We start from the raw sequence: 19,853 nt of genomic DNA on the forward strand, positions 1-19,853 counted from the left end.
CTTTTCCCTCTCCCTCTGCCTGCTGCTCACCCTACTTGTGTTCACTCTCCTTCTGTCAAATAAATAAATACAATCTTAAAAAAAAAAAGAACCATTGAGTAGATTCATCACCTTCCCTTTCTCCTGCTTCATTGATCACAAAAATATCAGTAAGGTGCCCTCATTAGCCTGGGTTCCTGAGGGACTGCCGTGAGCAAATCCCCCAAGCCAATCTGTAATGGCCATGTAGAAGGACTGAGAAATCACCTCTGTTGTTATAATCCTCCAAAATGTGGGGGTTATTTGTTTCTGCAGCATAGCCTAACTGTTCGTGACTTGTACACATTTTGCTCCTGTTTTTCTCTGTTAATTTATGTCTTCTCTCTCTGGTTGGATCCCAAGCCCTTTGAAAGATGTAACTATGCCTTATAGCCCTTTGATTTCCCTTTTTCCAGGTCTGCAGACATGTAGACACTTTATGAATGTTTACTGATAATGGGTGGTGGTGAGGAGGAGGAGGAGGAGAAGGAGAAGGATGATGACAATGGTGTTAGCAGAGAAGACCAATGACATGAAGTCAATATCAGATGTACTTAGATTTTTGAAGCAACCACTTTGGCTTCAGTATTCTTGATTTTAAAAAAAGAACAACCCATTAGAAACAGACTCAAGATTGTCATGGTTTTGAACTTATAAACTATGTACATTTTATCATATTTTCTATGTAGCCTAGAAGCCTGTTCAAGCTGAAACCTTATGTGTAAACCATGCTGAGATTCTATCCATACTAATTATCATATTAAATTTGATTGTTGGTTATAAATCATAACTGGAGACTGTGGTTAAGAAGTACTCTTCCATAAACATGCTTTCAACCTGTCACTTACCTGGTTTAAAACATATTTCCCTCTTAGTTTTTCTTTATAATGTCTAGTATAGTGCTGCATATTTGCAACCTCTGTAGTGGTTTCAAGGCTATCTCTGTTTCAGTTTCAATGACTGTCCATTCTGGAACTATTCTCTTAGCAAATGAAAAAGCCATCCTTGGAGTTTAGCTTTGGGTAACCCTAGATGGTTTGACCTGTCATGGATAATTATCCCCCTGGAAATAATTATGGACTTCCTACATTAAGTCATTTTCACAGTCTTGAACAGAGGATTATGGTAGCATTTGCCACGTTTTCCTATAAAAACAATGGAGCCCAAATCTAATTTATTATTAGATTGTGTAAAGTCTGGTTATTCTGTTGGCACTAGTTCCTTAAAATTACTTAATCCCAACAATTTAAGGCACCTAAAAATTGCACCATGTAAGAATGAGGGAGAACTGAGGTCAGTCCCTCTGCTTGTTCTCCCCTAGCATGGATTATCATCCTCTCCCCTCTCACAACAGGTTCACGTCACAGTGATCAATACACTTGATACAGGCTCTTTGTCTCCAACTTCTCTGTTTTCACTTTTTCTCACAGTCCCAGACTTGGTATTTCCCCTCCCTCCTGACCTTCATCAGTATTTCAACCTCTCATCCTTTCTCCAATTACAGTGCATATCTTCAACATATCCTCATTCTCATTTTCTCTTTCCCTAAGTGCTTTTGAGAAAGAAGATAATTGAGGCATGTCACTAAGAGATCACTATCTTCTGCTGACACTGAACATCTCCCCAAATGGATGAATGGGTAAAGTAATGCTCAGAATAAAGACAAGAGGTAGTGGAAGATCAAATAGAGGAGAAATAGAGGGTGGAGTTCATTTTGTAGAGTCTGATTGGTAGAGGCTGTTGTACTGCATTAAGAGTTCAATAAATATGGAGTATGGTGGAGACAGGGTTTTAATTTATCTTTGAAAGCTGAAGGAACACTAAAGTTTCCACCAATTATCTGTCTCTGTAACACATTTCCTTTCATTGAAAATAATTAGTAGAATGGACCACTTATTTATTATAAATAAGTACTGTTTCAGTTATGGTTCTCCAGAGAGACAGAACCAGTAAGATATATATGGCTATATATGAAGAAATTTACTACAGGAATTAGCTCACAGGGCTATGGAAGCCAAGAACTCCTTCAACCAGTTTACTGTCCACAAGCTGGAAAACCAGGAAAATCATTGGTACAACTTAGTCTAAATCCAAAGGCCTGAGAGTCAGGGGGGCAATGGTGTAAGCCCTAGTCTAAGTCTGAAACCCACGGGTACATATGTCCGAGGGCAGGAGAAGAATGTGTCAACTCAAGCACAGAGAGAGCAAATTTGCCCTCTCTTTTTTTGTTCTGTTCAAGCCCTCAGTGGACTGGATGATGTTCATTCACATAGGTGAAGGCTATCTTCTTTACTAAGTCTACTATTCCAAATGCCAATCTCTTCTGGAGATGTCCTCACAGACACATCCAAAAATAATATTTTACCAGCTATCTGGGCACCCCTTAGCCCAGTCAGGTTGGCACATAAAATTAACCAGCATATGGAGCAAAAATCTGTACATTATTTGTGAAATCATCATTAAATGGAAGAAATTGCAACTTGAGATGGATATTCCCATTGTCAGCCATTCTGGTATGAGAATGACTTAGCCTACAGTAGAGGAGGGAAGGAGCTTCTCTTCCTGACACTAAACTGTAATGTAGGAAGCTGTCTGGGTATGGTCTTCGGAAGAAGCATCCCCTCCATGCTGAAGCCTAACGGGAAGTTTCCTTCAATAACTCTTGCTGAGACTGATCTGGGCTCATGACCCTTAGGAGCACTCTTCTAGCAGCAGTGCCTACTACTCTATGCTGGATGTCTGTTTATCCCCACCACAGCCTGCTCTTTGCTGGGCTGTGAGGACTAAAGAGAGCAAGCAACCAGAATTCCTGTTCAAAAAACAAGCATGGGGAAGCAGAGCAGCCTGAGGAAGCCAGACCCAACTTAGACTGGAGGATTTGTGGAGTGCCAGAGAGCTGGGATTCAACAGATTACACACCTTCTTCCTCCATGATGTCCAGAAAACCCTAGAGGTAAATTCAGTAGAGAAATGGGTTTCCTATGGTCCATGAAATAGGGCTTCATGGAAAACTGGATTTTAAAGGAAGAAGGTTCTTCTTTCTTAGCTGATGAGATCTGGGGATATATCAATTACATCTAATTGGGAATATGCAGAGAAGGGTTTGGGTCTCCTGTTTTTGACATCCCAGAGTTTTTCCAATTATCCCAAGCAGCACCACAGCTGTCCCAAACATTTCTCAGGAAAAAATTTCAGGAAAAGATTATTCTAAAATATAATGTCATTTTGCACCTATTAAGGGATGGCAGACTGACCAACTAAAGTGTCCAACTTGCCCCATCTGAAAAATGAGTCTTCTCTGGACACAGTTTTCATCATCTGATTCTTCTGCCACAACCAACCAAAGTCTCCCTGCTGCTTCTAATATCAAGCTATTTCACTGCTTGATTTTTTCCTTTGTAAAAACCCTTCCCAACCACTGAACTTATTCCCACTTTATCCCAGCATAAGATTTCTATCTCATGGGTAGACTCCCCGCCTATGACACACCTTGTTCATCCTGGCTTTTACCTTTGCTCATTTTGCTCACACCACCTGAAACTGTGCCAAGCAACTTATCCCTTGATTTAGCCACTGTCTTGAATTATGAGTCAAGAGTTTTAGGGGCACCTGGGTAGCTCAGTTGGTTGAGTGTCTGACTCTTGGCTTTGTCTCAGGTCATGATCTCATGGGTTGTGGGCTCAATCCCGGCATCAGGGTCCTGGCTTAGTGGGGAGTCTGTGTGAAAGATTCTCTCCCTCTGCCCCCTGCCCCCCCTGCTCATTCTTTCTCTAAAAATGAGCAAATAAATTTTTTAAAAAATATTTTATTTATTTATTTATTTGACAGAGAGAGAGAGAAACAGCAAGAGCAAGAACACAAGCAGAGGGAGTGGGAGAGGGAGAAGCAGGCTTCCACCCATGAGGCAGCCCGATGCAGTACTTGATCCCAGGACCCTGGAATCATGACCTGAGCTGAAAGCAGATGCTTAATGACGGAGCCACCCAGGCACCCCCCAGAAATGAACAAATACATCTTTAAAAAAAAGAGTTTTATATCCATTTGTTTTGATTCTTCAACTAGTTGACAAACTTTTCCAAGGAAGAGGCAGTGTCTCACTTCTTTGATATTCCTTATTGTACCTAGCACCCGTCCAGGCATCTTAGAGGGCCCAATTAACACATTTTTATTAAATCTTGAAGAAGTGGCTGGGAATCACTGATCTATAACCAGTTCTTATAACTAGTTCTAAGTGCCCTTTTTCCTCAAGCCCATGAAGAGATAGTGTTTTCCAATGCCACTGTAACAACTGGATACAAACTTGGTGCCCTCAAAGAATGCAGTTTATTCTTACACAATTCTAGAGGCCAGAAATCCAAAATCAGTTTCAAGGCCAAAATCAAGGTGCGAGAATTGCCACTCTCTCTGGAGGTCCTGGGGAGAATCTGTTCTTTGCTGCGTCCAGCTTCTCATGGTGGCCAGCACCCCTAGGTTTATTGGCCGTGTAACTCCAATTTCTGCCTCCTTGGTCACATTGTCTTCTCCTCTTCTGCGTGTCAAATCTCCCTCTGTCTTTCCTTTATAAGGAACTTGTAATTGCTTTTAGGGTCCTCCTGGTCAATCCAGGACAATTTGTTCATCTCAAAATCCTTAATTTAATCATAACCACAAAGATCCTTCTTCCAGGTAAGGTAACATTTACAGGTTCTAGGGGATTAGGGCATGATATCTTTAGGGGTCATTATTCATTCTATTCCAAGGTATAATTTCAACAATATTCTTAAATAATTAAGAAAAATATAATAACAATGAAAAAAGACAATGTTGGACAAATATAAACAAATGAACAAATGAAGTTCTCAATTCAGTAATGGCCAGTTTACACAAACACACACACACACACAAATACACATACAAGTTTGTGTGTCAGCAAAAGTATTTCCTATTCCTTTTTCAGTTTCCCTGTAGACTATCTTATTTATAGAAAAAACAAGACAGAATTAAAACACATAGGGCATTTAATAGATATTACCACCATGACAGAAAGGAAGGTTGGGTCCTATATACAGACAGATTTCTTTATAACTAAAGTATTTTGAAACTCCATCCAATAAAAAATAGCATTTAAGGTTAATATGGACAAGTAGCCTGAGCTAAGACTTGAATTTGCAAATTAAGATTATATTTCTACCAAATTATAATCTTACTCCATTATTTCCTTCTAAACACCATGAAGAATTAAGAAATAATGTGAGATATAATTCTAATTCCCAACATTTGTAGAACAAGGTATGGTTTCCAAAGCTTTTAGTATACCTAAACCAACTTGACTTTCCCCAAAGCTGGTGAAACAGACAGACTGACTATCATTTCTCCCAGACTTCAGATAAACAGATTCAGAGAGTGAATGACTTGCTCAAGAAAACCTGGCCACAATGACTCAGGTGTCTCTTTTTTTTTTTTTTAAAGATTTCATTTATTTATTTGACAGACAGAGATCACAAGTACACAGAGAGGCAGGCATAGAGAATGGGGAAAGCAGGCTCCCCGCTGAGCAGAGAGCCCGATGCAGGGCTCGATTCCAGGACCCTGGGATCTTGATCTGAGCCAAAGGCAGAGGCTTTAACCCACTGAGCCACCCAAGTGCCCCAATGACTCAGGTGTCTTACTTTCAAGTCAGTACTAACTTCAGGTATACTCGTATTAAATCCAAAATAGAAATGACGGTAATAAATGTAATCCTCAGTTGAGAGGTGTGTAAACTGACATAAGAGAGAATTCTCTACTGATAAGCTGTTTGTCTTGTTGGAACCCTGGCAGCTCTTCACTCTACCAATCTGCCTCGTCCACATTTGTCCGGTTCTACCTCTAAACTGGCCCTAAACAATATCCAAATCTAGGGACATTTCTGACATACAAAAGTCTTGGCAGAAAGAGTGGCAATCTGGTTTTTATCTTGGTAAGCTTAGTTTAATGAGCATGACTTGGAAACCAACCTTCAGTCATTCAAATGGTATTCTTTATTGATCCAAAAATATACATAAGGCATTGTGTCAGATGCTGTGAAGAACCTCAAAAAAGCACCCATCACCCACTCAGTCATCCTTCCAACCATTTATTCATTTAATATTAATTGATCATCTTCTATGGCCAGGCACTGGAATCAAAGATGAACAAAATATGGTTTTTACTATTGAAACTCACAGTCCAGCAAGAGGGAGAGACATATTAACTAACCAGTAAAATAAAATGCAATAAATCCAACATTGGAGTTGTATGGAGGGGTCAGGAAGGCATTCCTGGAAGTCCTTCTGAATTGTGTCAGAACAAGTGGAGTCAGCAGGGCGGAGGAAGGGTAAGAGAGCAGCAGAGGACACATGAACAAAGTTCCAGAACCCAGATATAGCAGAGTGTGCATTAGCCTTACTTTGGCATCATCAGGAGCAACATCTTGAATCCCATCTTTCAACCCTCTGCCATTGTAGGCTACCAAGCAAGAGTCATAGTCAAGGGGCAGACCCTAGGCACGGCCATTTTATTGGTAGCAGGGGCTACTATGTAGTGTTTGTATCAGATGAGCTGTGCAGGACCATACACTTGAGTTTGTAGCCCTGCTTTAAGTGAAGAAAAGAGCAGGGAGAATCTGGCGTCTCAAGCTCCACCAGTCCTGGGGGAGTGAGAGATTCAAGAACACCAACATCCAACCCAAAGGAGGAATCAAAGGAAAAGGGGAGGACCAAGAAAGATCATTCAGGAGGAAGCAAGAATTTCTAATGTCCAGTGTTTTCAAGCCTCCCAGCATCCCAGTTGTTTGTCCTGGACTCTTCCCACCATTCCTTTTCTCTTCCTGGTGGGGTGAGGCTAAGGATGGGGCAGGGGGAACACAACCCCTGGTGGTTGGAGTATAACAGTAAGTGATCTGGGAGAGGGTGTGAAGGTTTGGGGGATTCAGGATAGTATGCACCTGACTCTGTGTTTCCTGGAGCTTAAAGTAAAAGGCAGGGTGTGGTAAGCAGTGAGGTTAGAGAGGTGGGCCAGTGTGAGGTCCTGGGGGGTCTTATCTTAGTAGTCCAGAGCAGTGCTGTCCAAAAGAAATAAAATGCAAGCCACATATGTATATTTACATTTTGTAGCCGTGACATCAAAAAACGGCAAAAAGAAACAGATGAAGTGAATTTTAAGACTATATTTTATTAAACTCGACATATCCAAAATGTCATCATATCAACATGTAATCAGTATTAAAAGTAATTGATCATATGTTTTATAAACTGGTTTGTCTTATTTTGTTTTTGTACTACATGTTCAAAATCCGTTGAGTATTTTACACTTAGGCACATCTCAGTTTTCATGGGCCCTGTTTCAAGTGCTCAGTAGGCACGTGTAGCTGGTAGACACCCTATGGACAGTGCAGATCTGGAATTTTTGGTGAAAGCACATGGAATCATGAAAGGGATTTAAGCATGGCTGTGGGGAGATCCTATTTGTATTACAGACACATCACCATGGTCCATTTGAGGAAGTTAAGTTAAAGGACAGTGGACTGGAGGCAGGAAGATGAGGTAGGAGACAATGACATAGAGGTACAGCTGAGGGATGACCAGGGTCTGAAGTAGGTAAGGAGGTAAGGAGGTAGGTAAGTAGGTAAGGAGGATGATGGGACGTAGGAGAGACAGTGTTAGTGAGGATCCAGTCAAAAAGCAGAAATTACCCTAGGTCTTTCAAAGACAAGGAAACAGTGAATTGATTATGTAGTGATGAAAATGATGAAAAGCCTAAGAAAGGACAATAATGTGGTCCAGAAGCTAGCAAAAGCACAAGTTACTGTCACACCTAGGCCGGGAGACAAAAGGAAGAGGTAGAGTCGCCAGGGCCAGAAGATGGGCCATCTGCTGGGAGACAGAGTCATAGCGGGGCTGGCTGTCTCAGAGCAAATGCTAGCAGAGGCAGAGTGAGAGGCTGAGCTACCCTGCCTTCTCCCCTCCTCCTACCTTCCAAGCTTCCAGTGGTGCCTCTCATTGCCCCAAACCTCCTAGTTGAATGGGGAATGTACTCTCCTACAGAACAGAAGGCAGGCTGTGAATGGGCTTGAGGGCACATAGGTAAATAAATGGTCAGGATAAGGAGACACATTTTTTACAAACTTTTCAGAGGCAAGTTGACATAAGTTGAAGATTTGTAGGTAAGACATTATATTGAGGGACCATATTAGATGCTGAGTTTCCTTAACTGTCCTATAGGACTACACCGGGAAGAAAGAGAATCAAAGTTGACCATTAGGTTTCCCAGACTCAGCAACTCCAAGCTGGTTGCATCTGCCCATCCCTCTCTCCCTTGAGAAGAGTCCTTTCTCAAGAGGACTTGCAATCCCTCACATAAACAGGTCTCTGAGGCAGACGCACCCTTCCGGTTGGCCTGATAAGAACAACACTTGTCTAATTCCATGCAGGGGCTCCTACTGAAGATCTCGCTTCCTCACACTGGCTTTGGTGAAAAGGTGTTACTAAATGAAAGATCTAGAGAAGTAGATCTGGGGGATGAGATTGAAGGTTCAGTGTCAGAAATGTTGGTTTTGAGGCACTTCTAGGATGCAAAAAATGACCAAGGCTAAAATTCAAGGGAGAGGTAGGTCATGGCTGAAGATATAATTTGGGAGTCCTTGGAATGCAGGGGATAAGCTGATGAGATTACTCAGAGAAAGCATATAGAATGAGAGAAGATGCAGATAAGTAAGAATTTCAGGAACAGACAAACAGAGAGCTGTTGACAGAAAGGATGTCCATAAAAGAGGCCAAAAGGAATGGCCAGAGAGGAGAACCAGGAGCGTGCCGAGTCACGGAAGCCAAGAGTGGGCTCTTGAGTGAGTCTTAGCTCATTTCTTCCCCAAACCTACTGAGCTTCTTTTCCATGCCAGGCACTGTTCCAGATGCTGTGGATACAGCACAGAGCAAAGCCACAAAATCTCTGCCCAGAGATGATGTACACTCTGGTGTCAGTGTAGCAAAAAGGTCCAGCTAAATGAAGACTGAAGAGAGGCCACTGGGTTGAAACTTACATGGCTCTGGTGGAGCAATTAGTGAAATGTTTTGGGGAGCAGTTCCAACAGTGATAAACTCAGAAGACAGATCGCTATGCCCTGAGCAAATCGAAGTGATAGTGGGTGTAAACTGTTCTTTTGAGAAGATGTAGAAAATGGAAGGGGCCGTGGGGCTCCTGATAGAGGGTAGCACGAGTTCAAATGAATGTTTGTTTTCCTTTGGCTAAGAGAGACTTGTATGCATTTCTAGGCTAGCCACCAGAGAAAGGAAGCCTGGAAATACAATTCGAAGTAGTTGAAGATTTGAAGAGGACACTTGATGGAGCCAGGTTCTGAAGCAGATGGGAGGGGAGACTCTCAAACAGCCTTGCAAGCCAAGGACATCTTAAGTGTGCAGGTAGGAGGAAGCTTTTCTTTTCTTTTCCTTTCTTGCCTTTCCTTTCCTTTAAGATTTTACTTATTTGAGAGAGAGAGAGAGAGAGCATGAGCAGGGGGCGAGGGGCAGGGAGAGGGAGAAGCAGGTTCCCCACTGAGCGGGGAGCTGGATGAACGGCTCTATCCCAGGACCCCAGGATCATCACCAGAGTGGAAGGCAGACACTTAAACACTGAGCAACCCAGGCACCCCAGGGGGAAGCTGTTCTGGTACTGTTCCTTTTTCTAGGGACCTCTAAAATAGCATCCCAATTAGAAAGAACCTAAGGGTAGCACACACGTTTCACTGAATGTTAGAGAAGCAGGACAGAGAGAAGCTTTTTCTTTCCTCCTCCTTCCCTCACTCTGTGCTCTCCACCCTGCTCTTCCCATTGACCCCGTCCTGTCTTAGTGGCTAACACACAGGTGAAACAGCACCCGGATTGGCCTCCCCAGCCCATTCAGGGCCCCGCTTGCCACAGCTGTCCACCTAATCAGGTTTTTATCTAGGAACGTGGAAGAGCAAAACTGCCTGGGAGGCAGAGGTAGGTGCTCAGGATTCCGGGAGCAGCTTGTTCTCCAAGGCCCAGCATGCAGCTGGAGGGGAGCAGGCATCCCCTGGGCATCACGCAGAGCAGAAGGGGGGATATCTCTACGGGACCCCCAACCGTTAGTATGGAGCACTGACCTGCGCAGCTCGCAGACACAAGGCAGCCCCCGGCTCTGGGACATCCTTCCCTAAAGAAGCATTTTCAGGCTAGCGAGAGCAGGTTTAGAAGGCACAGAAAGGCTGCCCCTGCCCCTCCACCCCAGCCCCTCGCCTGCTGTACCTCACTGCCACACTGTGTCTTTCTCATGAAGACAGGACTGATTATAAAGAACCGATGTGAGGTGCGTTGATCTTCACTGACGGCAGGTGCAGCAGGGAAGCCCCTGGCTGACTGGCTCAGTCCACAGGGCAGAGACCATGTGGAAGGTGCCGCCCTTCCCTGCTTCCCTGGGATCAATCACCAGCATGTGCTCCAAGCGATTTCAGTGCAGCAGGCAGGCTCCTGGAGTTCTCCAGGGCACATCTTTCCTTCCTGATAGAGGAGTCAAAACAAGCTCCATTGTCCTGGGACAGTGATGTCAGCCTCTTGCCACACACCTGAAGTTGCAAGCCAACTCCTAAAACTATAATCATCTGAAACAATATAACAGAAAATCTCTAAAGGGCATAGACAAGAGAAAAGCTAGGGGTGTGTGGGTGTGTGTGTATGTATCTGTCTGTGTATATCAGTATTATATACATACACACGCATACATACATATTCCAATATATGTGCATATGTATACGCACATGTATATTACACACACAAATATATTTACAGAGATGTGTGTGTGTGTATGTATACTGGTATATGCAGATAGATAAATAGGTTGATTCAAATACACCCACATACCTAAATAATAAATGTGCACTAGGAAAGTCAGAAAATAATTGATTTCATTCAAGTGCTCACCCACCTTAAACAGAATAGCAAGTTGGAGTTTGGGTTTTTAAAAAATTACTTCTAATGTAGTTTGTTTGTGGTTACAAAACAACCAGATGGAAAGCAGTCTGGGGAAAAATCTGTTTCATCACTGGAGTGAACAAACACAATTAGAATGCTAGAAACATTAAATCTCATGAAACTGAACGGAACAGGGACTTTTTTTTGAATGGTGATCAGATGAATTACAGCCACCTAAATTCGATAATCTCTTGAGACTCAATATTTCTTAAGAGTGTCAGTTGCAGGCAAAAGAAAGAGAGCTGGCTAAATTGGAGTCAGTCATTAATATTCATTTTTTAACTTGCTACAGCTGTAGCGACTGGGTCTGTCATCTTCACTTCCCATGTGGCAATCCATTTCTTTTGAAGAAAGCTGGATTGGCAAGTTTCCCTTACTCACTTACTCATTCATTCATTCATTCATTTTCTTCTCAAAAGAAAAAAATCCCTGGAGTGCTTTTCAAGTGACTGTTGAGCAACCTAACCTGAAGATAGTAGACATCTACTTATTGTTACTGTACAATTTTTTAAAGTCCTGTGAGTATTTTAAGCACACTTTTTATTGATTACATTGCAACTACTGAGAGTTTTTAAAAGGAGGAACCATAGAATAATTCTTGCCATCATTTCAACAGAAGTCTAGAGTTAGTGCACATTGAACATTGAGCAAAAATATTCCTTAATTTTTTAACCAAATCATATTTTTACTATCAAGTTCACTTCTAATAAATATATATTTTATTTTAAAAAGTAGAAAAAATCTAGAATCTTACCATATATAATCATATTAAACATTTGAATTTTCTCGTATCTTTTCATTTGTGTAGATTGATAATTGTTATCAAGCTATATTAATGTTCTATTCTGCTTTTTAGACTTAATATTAGCTCACTGTTATTTTTCTTCTTTTTTTTAAAAAAGATTTTATTTATTTATTTGACAGAGAGATCACAGGTAGGCAGAGAGGCAGGCAGAGAGAGAAGAAGGGAAGCAGGCTCGCTGGAGCAGAAACCCTGATGTGGGGCTCGATCCCAGGACCCTGGGATCACAACCCACTGAGCCACCCAGGCGCCCCTCCCTGTTATTTTTCTTATGTCACTATATAGTTTTTCTTTTTATAACTATAGTAAAATACACATAACAGAGAGCTGACCCTTATAGCCATTTTGAAGTGTACAGCTCAGTAGTGTTATCGCATTCACTTTGTTGTGAAAAAAGGGTCCAGAACTCTTTCTCTTGCAAAACTGGAATTCTGTGCCATTCACCAACAAGGCTCCATTCCTCCTGTCCTCCAGCCCCCTGAGAATCACCATCCTACTCTCTATCTCTATAAATGAAACTGCTCTAAGGACCTCATGTAAATGGAATTATGCAGTACGTGTCTCTTTGTAACTGGCGATTTCACTTAGCATAATGTCCTCCAGGTTCATCCATGTCATTTACGTGTCAGGATTTTCTTCCTCTTTATTGATACACTACATTTTATTGATCCATTCACTGTTGACGGATGTGGGTTGCTTCTACCCTTTGGCCATTGTGACTAACGTTGCTGTGAACATGGGTGTATAAATATCTCTTCAAGACCCTGTTTTGTGTGTATAACCAGAAGTTGAATAGACAAATCATACGGTAATTCTATTTTTGGTTTCCTTAGGAATGTCTATACTGTTTTCCATAATGACTGCACCATTGTACGTTTCCACCAACAGTGCACAAGGGTTCCAATTTCTCTACATCTTCATCAACACTTGTTATTTTCTCAATTTTTTATAGTAGCCACCCTAGTGGGGGTGAGGTAGAGTGTGTATTTTCCTTAATGAGCACTTTAAAAGACTATATAATGTGCTGTTTGATATATATATACATATAATAATTTACTTAACCATAAACCTTTTGTTAAATATTTTAGATTGTTTCCCATTTTCCCCCTATTATAAATAATACTGCAGCAAAGATCTTCAGTATATACGTTTTCCATATTTTGGATTGTTTCCTTTGGGTAGATTCCCAGAATTAGACTTACAAGTTTACATTGAATAAATCTTTTGTTATGGATATATTCTACTTTAGTAATTTTAAATAATTTAATAATTTAATATTATATATATAAATTTAATAATTTTCCCTGTTAGGCACCTGTTAGCATTGAAATAGTTTGCAGGACTACCTGGGAGCCTTCCAAGTGGTTTCTTTTCTTTCTCTCACCTATGCCCCAAACAACATACCATACACAAATAGAGTGCCTAAAGCAATACTTTCTTTATGTTTTTCCCGACACTATCACCAGAATTTCTCATTTAAAACACAAAGTTTGGGGCACCTGGCTGGCTCAGTCGAAAGAGCATGCGACTTTTGATCTTGGGGTCATGAGTCAAGGCCCCACATTTGGTGTAGAGATTACTCACGTAAATAAAAACATTTTTTAAAAAATCATGTAGTTGATCCCTAGTATTCCCAGATTCTGTATTTGTAAATTTGCGTAATGGCTAAAACTTATTTACAACCCCCAAATCAATGTTCCCAGTCCAGTGCTCTCCCAGACATTCATGGACATGCAGAGTGCTGAAAAGTCTGAGTCACTTGACATGTGTGTTCACAGCGGAGGTCAAGGCCCATGCGATCCATGAGTACGCTTTCCACAGTGTATTTAGTGTCATGTTTTTCACATTTGTGTGCTTTTTGCTGATGATTTCACTGTTGAACGTGGCTTCTACGTGTAGGGCAGAAGTGCTTTATAGTCTTCCTAAACATTAGAAGGCTGTGATATGCCTTGTGAAGAAATTTTATGGGTTGGATACATGGATGAATTACAGTGCTGCTGGTTGTATGATCAATGTTGTGAGTCAACCATATACATTAAATAAGGTGTCTTTTACAGAAACACAAACTAAACAAAATTATATACTGAACCGTTGACGTGTGCGTTGTGACCAGACTCCCAGGGATCAAACCCCATATTTCCCCTGGGAAGACCCGTTCAGTATTCAATATTCACCAACTCAGTTTTACTGGTGACTCATAGAACATACCTGACACAAAGAATGACAATTGACTGTATTTGTATGCTTTGCTTAAAAGGCTTTAAAAACTCCTCATTATTACAGTTTATATTCCTAAATTTGTCATGTAAGGCCTACACCTTTATGCCCTGAATGAATTTTTTAACCGTATCTTTCCCTAATCCCCAGTGTGAACTTTTGTTGCTGAGAAAGATTCACCTACGATTGTGAGTAGACTTTAGTTCTGCCAACAAAAGGCTATCTGGCAATAAAAACAAATCCTGCTTTGAGATAAATTCTGCAGCAAAACGGCCCTAATTTCTGAGGTACCTTAGAAAAAGGCTCTTGCTCTTTTATTTCTTTTGGCAGCACCTTGTCACAGTTTTTGTTTCTAGAAAAGTGTTTTGTCATTACCATGTTACTGCTTCATTTGGGGTCCTAGAGCCACCTGGGGCTCTGGTCATTCACATCCAAGTGAGTTCCTAGTGGACTGATGCGAACTCTGAACCTCTCCCAGAATGTACTCAGCTCAGCAGCCAGAGATGTTCCAGAAACCATAGCCAAATAATGATATCACAGAGCGGAGGCTTGGCAGGTGGGTACTAACATTTTTTAATGGGTTTTCAGAGGTGTTTTGGCACTAAGGATTGACAATCATGGGATTGGACATGTATTCAACTCCAAGTAGATTTTCTGCTCTAATATCAACCTTTTCCATCACCCCAAACCTTCAGTAGTCTGATATGTCTTTCCAGCCTGTACAACAGTATTGAGGGAAATAAACAGAGTGTGGCTTCCACGTGCACCTCTCAGCTGATGACAGTGCCGAAGGAGCATGATTGCGCCAAGCAGCTAGCTCAGTGATCCTGGCACTCTAGGGGGTGACTGGCAGCGTGAACGTAGGTGGAGGTAGGAAGGATGAGAGGGACAAGACAACACCCGCAGTGTGGAACAGGCTCAGGAGCAGACAGACGCAACAAACATGCTTCCCCAGACACGCTTCAGGGTCAGGCTCAGATCTCAGCTATGTGCCATGTCCGGACATGCCACTGCAATAGAGCCCGACTGCTTATGTGATGAAGTCCCAACTTCTTCAACCTCAAACTCATAAACTTGTCCCAGACCTCCTTCCCCAACCAGTTTCTTCTAACCCACCCCAACCTTCGCCATTCTCCAGCCCTGCACCTTCTTTCTAGCCTTGGTCCACTGAGCCTGTGAGGGTTACACTTCTCTTTTTCTCAATGGTTATTCCCTCTGAACTATTGTCTTCACTGGGCCTTTCCAGAACCACTCAGACCAACACAGGGTTACCTACACTTTCCTGGGTGCTCCTATTGTACGCTCTCATCCTGACTCTAGAACTCCTGTACTGGACTATGAGCATTCGTTTCTGGCTGCCTCCTCAGCCAGCCTACAGAGCTCACTGAGCACAGTCCTTCTCCTGTTTGCATCTTATGTCAGCCTGGTGCCTGGCCTACAGAGGTGCTCATGTGTGTGACCTGATGACTACATGAGTGAATGCGGGGACATATTTTTGAGATGTTAATTGAGGTACTTTTGTCTCAGGGTCGGTAGTTCTCTGTTAACCTTTGGTGGGCTCAGAAGGTGGGATTCCTTCTAAAGTTAGTGGGTAAATAGGTGGCAAGACTTGCTGTTCTAGGGAAGAAGGCAATGACATGAGAGACGTTCCAAAGAGACACTAAAAGGAAGTGGATGACCCACTCCACCCGGCCCAACGGAGAGAGGGAAGGAGAGAAAAATGGAAGTCCAGAAACCAAACACTTAGTCGAGGATGTTCTGATTTTCCTTCAAATAAAATCCCAAATAAGAAGGTCCTGCTAGTTGCGGGAAAAGAGAAAACAGAGGGATCTTGTGTCCCACTCCCCAGTTAAAAGTCTGGAAAGAGACACACAGGGTGGCCCCAAGTAAACAGCAGGCACCAACCTTGAGGGAAGGTGCTCTCTCATTGGTGCTCCTAAGGCCCCATTCCTCCTCTGTAGCTGAAAGGTAACTGCCATGATGATGATAGAAGAAAATGGTGAGGCTACTTCTACACAGAGGCCATGGCATGGACAACGTAAGCCAAAGGCCCAATGCAGAACTCGGCTAAGACATGGAGGAGCTCACGGTAGCAGCAGGAGCTGAGGTGAGGCTCAGTCGGCAAGGGAGGACCCCCAGGCCCTGACAAGCCAAGAGAACAGGCCATAGATCAACAGCCTTGGGCTTCAGCTGCAGACACCAGCACAGCCCTGTGACCAAAGGACACCTGGAGGACTTTTGTGAAGTCTAGAAAGTCTGAGAAATCGGTCTGTGGACACCAAGTCATATCCATATCTGATCATAGTTACTGCCTTGGGAAGAGCAGGGATTGGGGAAGAAATCTAAAAATACAGTATTGCTATGTAAAAGAACAAGTTAAAACATGAAAAGCAATTAGGGAGTATATTTACCTGACCAGGTGTATATTTACATCCCACCTCCTCTTTATCCAAAATGAGAACCTGGCAAAAGGATTTGCCCAGCTAAACAGAGAACTATATTTGGGGGGCATATGGATTGCTGTACACTGAATAAATTTTTCAACACTACTATTAATGAAAAAAATAAATACATAAAAGAGAAGGAATCAGGCAAATAATCTGGTGAAAAAGGCACCCAGCAGTAGCAACAGGGATGGTGTTCTGGAGACTTCTGTGCCATTCTGTCCAGTAACATGCCTCTTGTTTATCCAGTCACAGTTTCTCTTTCGTGAGAAATGTGTGCTTCCTCAGAACACTGTGAGGAGAAGAAATCAAGCAACCTGAACCCTGAATTTGGGTGTAAAGGTCAGCTGCTGCTGCTGCTGCCCCATCAGATAAAATTTGCCTCTTGGCTGCCTCTTGCTGATACCTTCCGGAGCCCTATATGTGCACGTGTGTGCGCACGTGTGTGTGCATACACGTGTAAGTATGTGTGTACACACGCGACTCGTATCCATCTTTGGGCTGAAGGTCCTCAGGGAATCAAAGTCCAACATTCACAGTTTACAATGAAGGAGTTGGAAATCTCACCATCCACCTTGATGTGAGTTGACATGGCCTGAAGCAGCCCCTGACCGATACCATGAACTCTCCAGTCTAACCTGCCGGCTCTGCTTCCCAGTTCATACGTTTGGCTCTTCTGGCCTCTCTAGCAAGAACCCAGATTGATGCCAAAATGCAGGTGCAGACTCCTTGAGCCCTCTGCTCTATGCATCTTCTCTGCATAACTCCTGCATCTGGCTCTTATGGACCTTGCAATCTGTGTGAGAACACCAGCACTGGCCTCCATAGAGTAAGGAAGGACACTGGCTACCTCCTTTTCCTCCAAAGCCTCTCAACTGATCACCCAGAAGTTGATGACTTCCCTCTGTCCAGCCCACCATCTCCCACCCTACCAGATAGGCAAAGCTTCTCCTGCATCTCTCTGGCCAAGACTGGCCCTGGCAGACGCTGGCCCAGGAAGTGCCTTCCCACAGGTTACTCTCAACTCTTTTTCTTGCAACATTCTAAAAATTCACATGGGGATATGTTTTGTCATATCTAGTTCCCACATATTCATATGACTGGGAACCATGAAGGGTGCAGCACACACCAAGTCATTTAATCCTTCAAGTGGCCTAAGATACTGCTGTTTTACAATTGGGAAACTGATGTTCAAGAGGGTTAAGAGTTTTGCACAAAGCCATATAGGTAGTAAATTGTGGAATCCAAATTTGGACCTATCTCGGCTTAGTTCCAAGGCCTATATGCTTAGCCTCACATCAGGCGGCCTCCCTGCGAAGAGAAATAGTCTTCAGTCTTCACCCTAAAGATTCCTCTGGCTCTGAACCTACTTCCCACTGGTTTTCAGAAAAGATCCTTACTCTTCTGAAGCTTGATCACACAATTCATGCTAAGGCACAACTTGGTATTTTTTCTTCCCTTTACCCACATGTCATTGCCTAAGGACAATTTTTATTTTTTTTTTATTTTTTTTTTTAAAGATTTTTATTATTTATTTATTTGTCATAGAGAGAGAAGCGAGAGTGAGCACAGGCAGACAGAGTGGCAGGCAGAGGCAGAGGGAGAAGCAGGCTCGCTGCCAAGCAAGGAGCCCGATGTGGGACTCGATCCCAGGACGATGGGATCATGACCTGAGCCGAAGGCAGCTGCTTAACCAACTGAGCCACCCAGGCGTCCCAGCCTAAGGACAATTTTTAAAAGGGTCAAATTATGTCTCTTCTGTTATTATAAAATAAACACAGATAATGCTGAAATGCTGAAATGAATTTAACTTGCTTGTGAAACTGGTCAAGAGCTGCAAGGCAATAATCAATTGCACCTGGCACAGTTCATTTGCATTTTTGTGGACCATTTTCTACAACTTAGAGTACAAAATATCTCAAAGATAATGAAAAGTGGACAGAATGTGGAAGAGTGGGCTACACAGGACACTAAGCAGTTATTTGTACCAATTTCAAGTTCTTTTTGCACTTTTGCCAAGATCCTGAACATAATATTTTATTATATGAATATACCATAATGTAATCACTGAACGCACACACCACACAAATTGGTCTGGATTCAAGTTGTGGAGAAACATTTTCTCTTCAGAATGAATAGAAGAGAGGCCCCTGGTCTTCTGACCTTCTTGAAGTGGCATCTAGAAGAGATAAGTATTCCTCACCCAACTATGTATTATTCCAAAACATGTCCTCCAATATCATAGCTTATTAATTTTTGAAGACAGTGTCAGCAACAGATTGTACTGGGAGAGTCACCTCCTATCTTTAGTGGTGTCAGTGTCCACATGGCAGTCAATCACGGGACATTCGCAGAGATAGGAAGTTTTGAACACCTGATTAAATATTTTGACTAGAAATCTGCCTTTGCTTTGACAGAACATCCTAGCATGAAACAAATATTTACCAGAAATATTCCTAAAGGAGGATATGGTTCTATCTGTAACATAGAACCCACTAACTTCTTCCTTCCCTAACCGCCTGTTTCCTGTCTTGAAAATTTAGGCTCCTTGGGTCACTTGTAATGGCCGCTTACTGAGTAAGGACACACCCGGTAAAAGGAAAAAGCTCCAAGACTCCAAGCACAGCCATCCAAGACTCCAAGCACAGTGCTTCGGCAACCTGTGTTCAAGATCCAAGCTGCTTCAGTGGCCAAAGTCATCTTCCTGCTTCCTGAGGAAAGGAGAGTCTGTGATGAGAATTCATATGCAAATACTTTATTTGGGAGATGTAGGAAATACTTGCAGAGGAACAGGGCAGAGAATAGAGGAGTAGGCAGGTAATAAAGGCTGTGGGATTAAGTCACTATTGCTGTGGGTGACTGAGGCTTTATCTTGCAGGGAAACTGGAGGAAATGGTGAGAAACAGAAACCCAGAGGAATCCAACCCCAGGGGCTAGGGACCATGGTAGTGTTTATATATGGATTCCTGTGAGCTGGTGAGAGAAGGCTGTTCCTGAGAGGTGCTTATTTCCTGGTACTTCTAGCCTGCTCTAGGTTCTACAAATAGGGCTTTTTTTCCACCACCCCCCCTTCTTCTTCTTCTTTTTTTTTTAAATTTCTTTTCAATGTTCCAGAATTCATTGTTTATGCACCACACCCAGTGCTCCATGCAATACGTACCCTCTATAATACCCACTACCAGGCTCACCCAACCTCCCACTCCCCTCCCCTCCAAAACCCTCAGTTTGTTTCTCAGAGTCCACAGTCTCTCATGCTTCCTCTCCCCCTCCGATTTCTCCCAACTCCCTTCTCCTGTCCTTCTCCCCATGTCCTCCATGTTATTCCTTATGCCCCACAAGTAAGTGAAACCATATGAGACTTGACTCTCTCTGCTTGACTTATTTCACTCA

At 42.6% G+C, this 19,853-nt stretch overlaps 1 long non-coding RNA gene across 1 annotated transcript; it reads left to right on the forward strand.

Annotated features, from left to right (window-relative positions):
- The first annotated feature begins 1,621 nt into the window (after window positions 1-1,621).
- Window positions 1,622-19,549, forward strand: LOC125101732 (uncharacterized). Its single transcript, XR_007127907.1, has 3 exons — window positions 1,622-1,657; window positions 9,285-9,431; window positions 19,007-19,549. It is a non-coding gene; the product is annotated as an uncharacterized LOC125101732 (long non-coding RNA).
- The last annotated feature ends 304 nt before the right edge of the window (window positions 19,550-19,853 follow it).

Source organism: Lutra lutra, chromosome 6 (assembly GCF_902655055.1).
Source record: "Lutra lutra chromosome 6, mLutLut1.2, whole genome shotgun sequence".
NCBI lineage: Eukaryota > Metazoa > Chordata > Mammalia > Carnivora > Mustelidae > Lutra > Lutra lutra.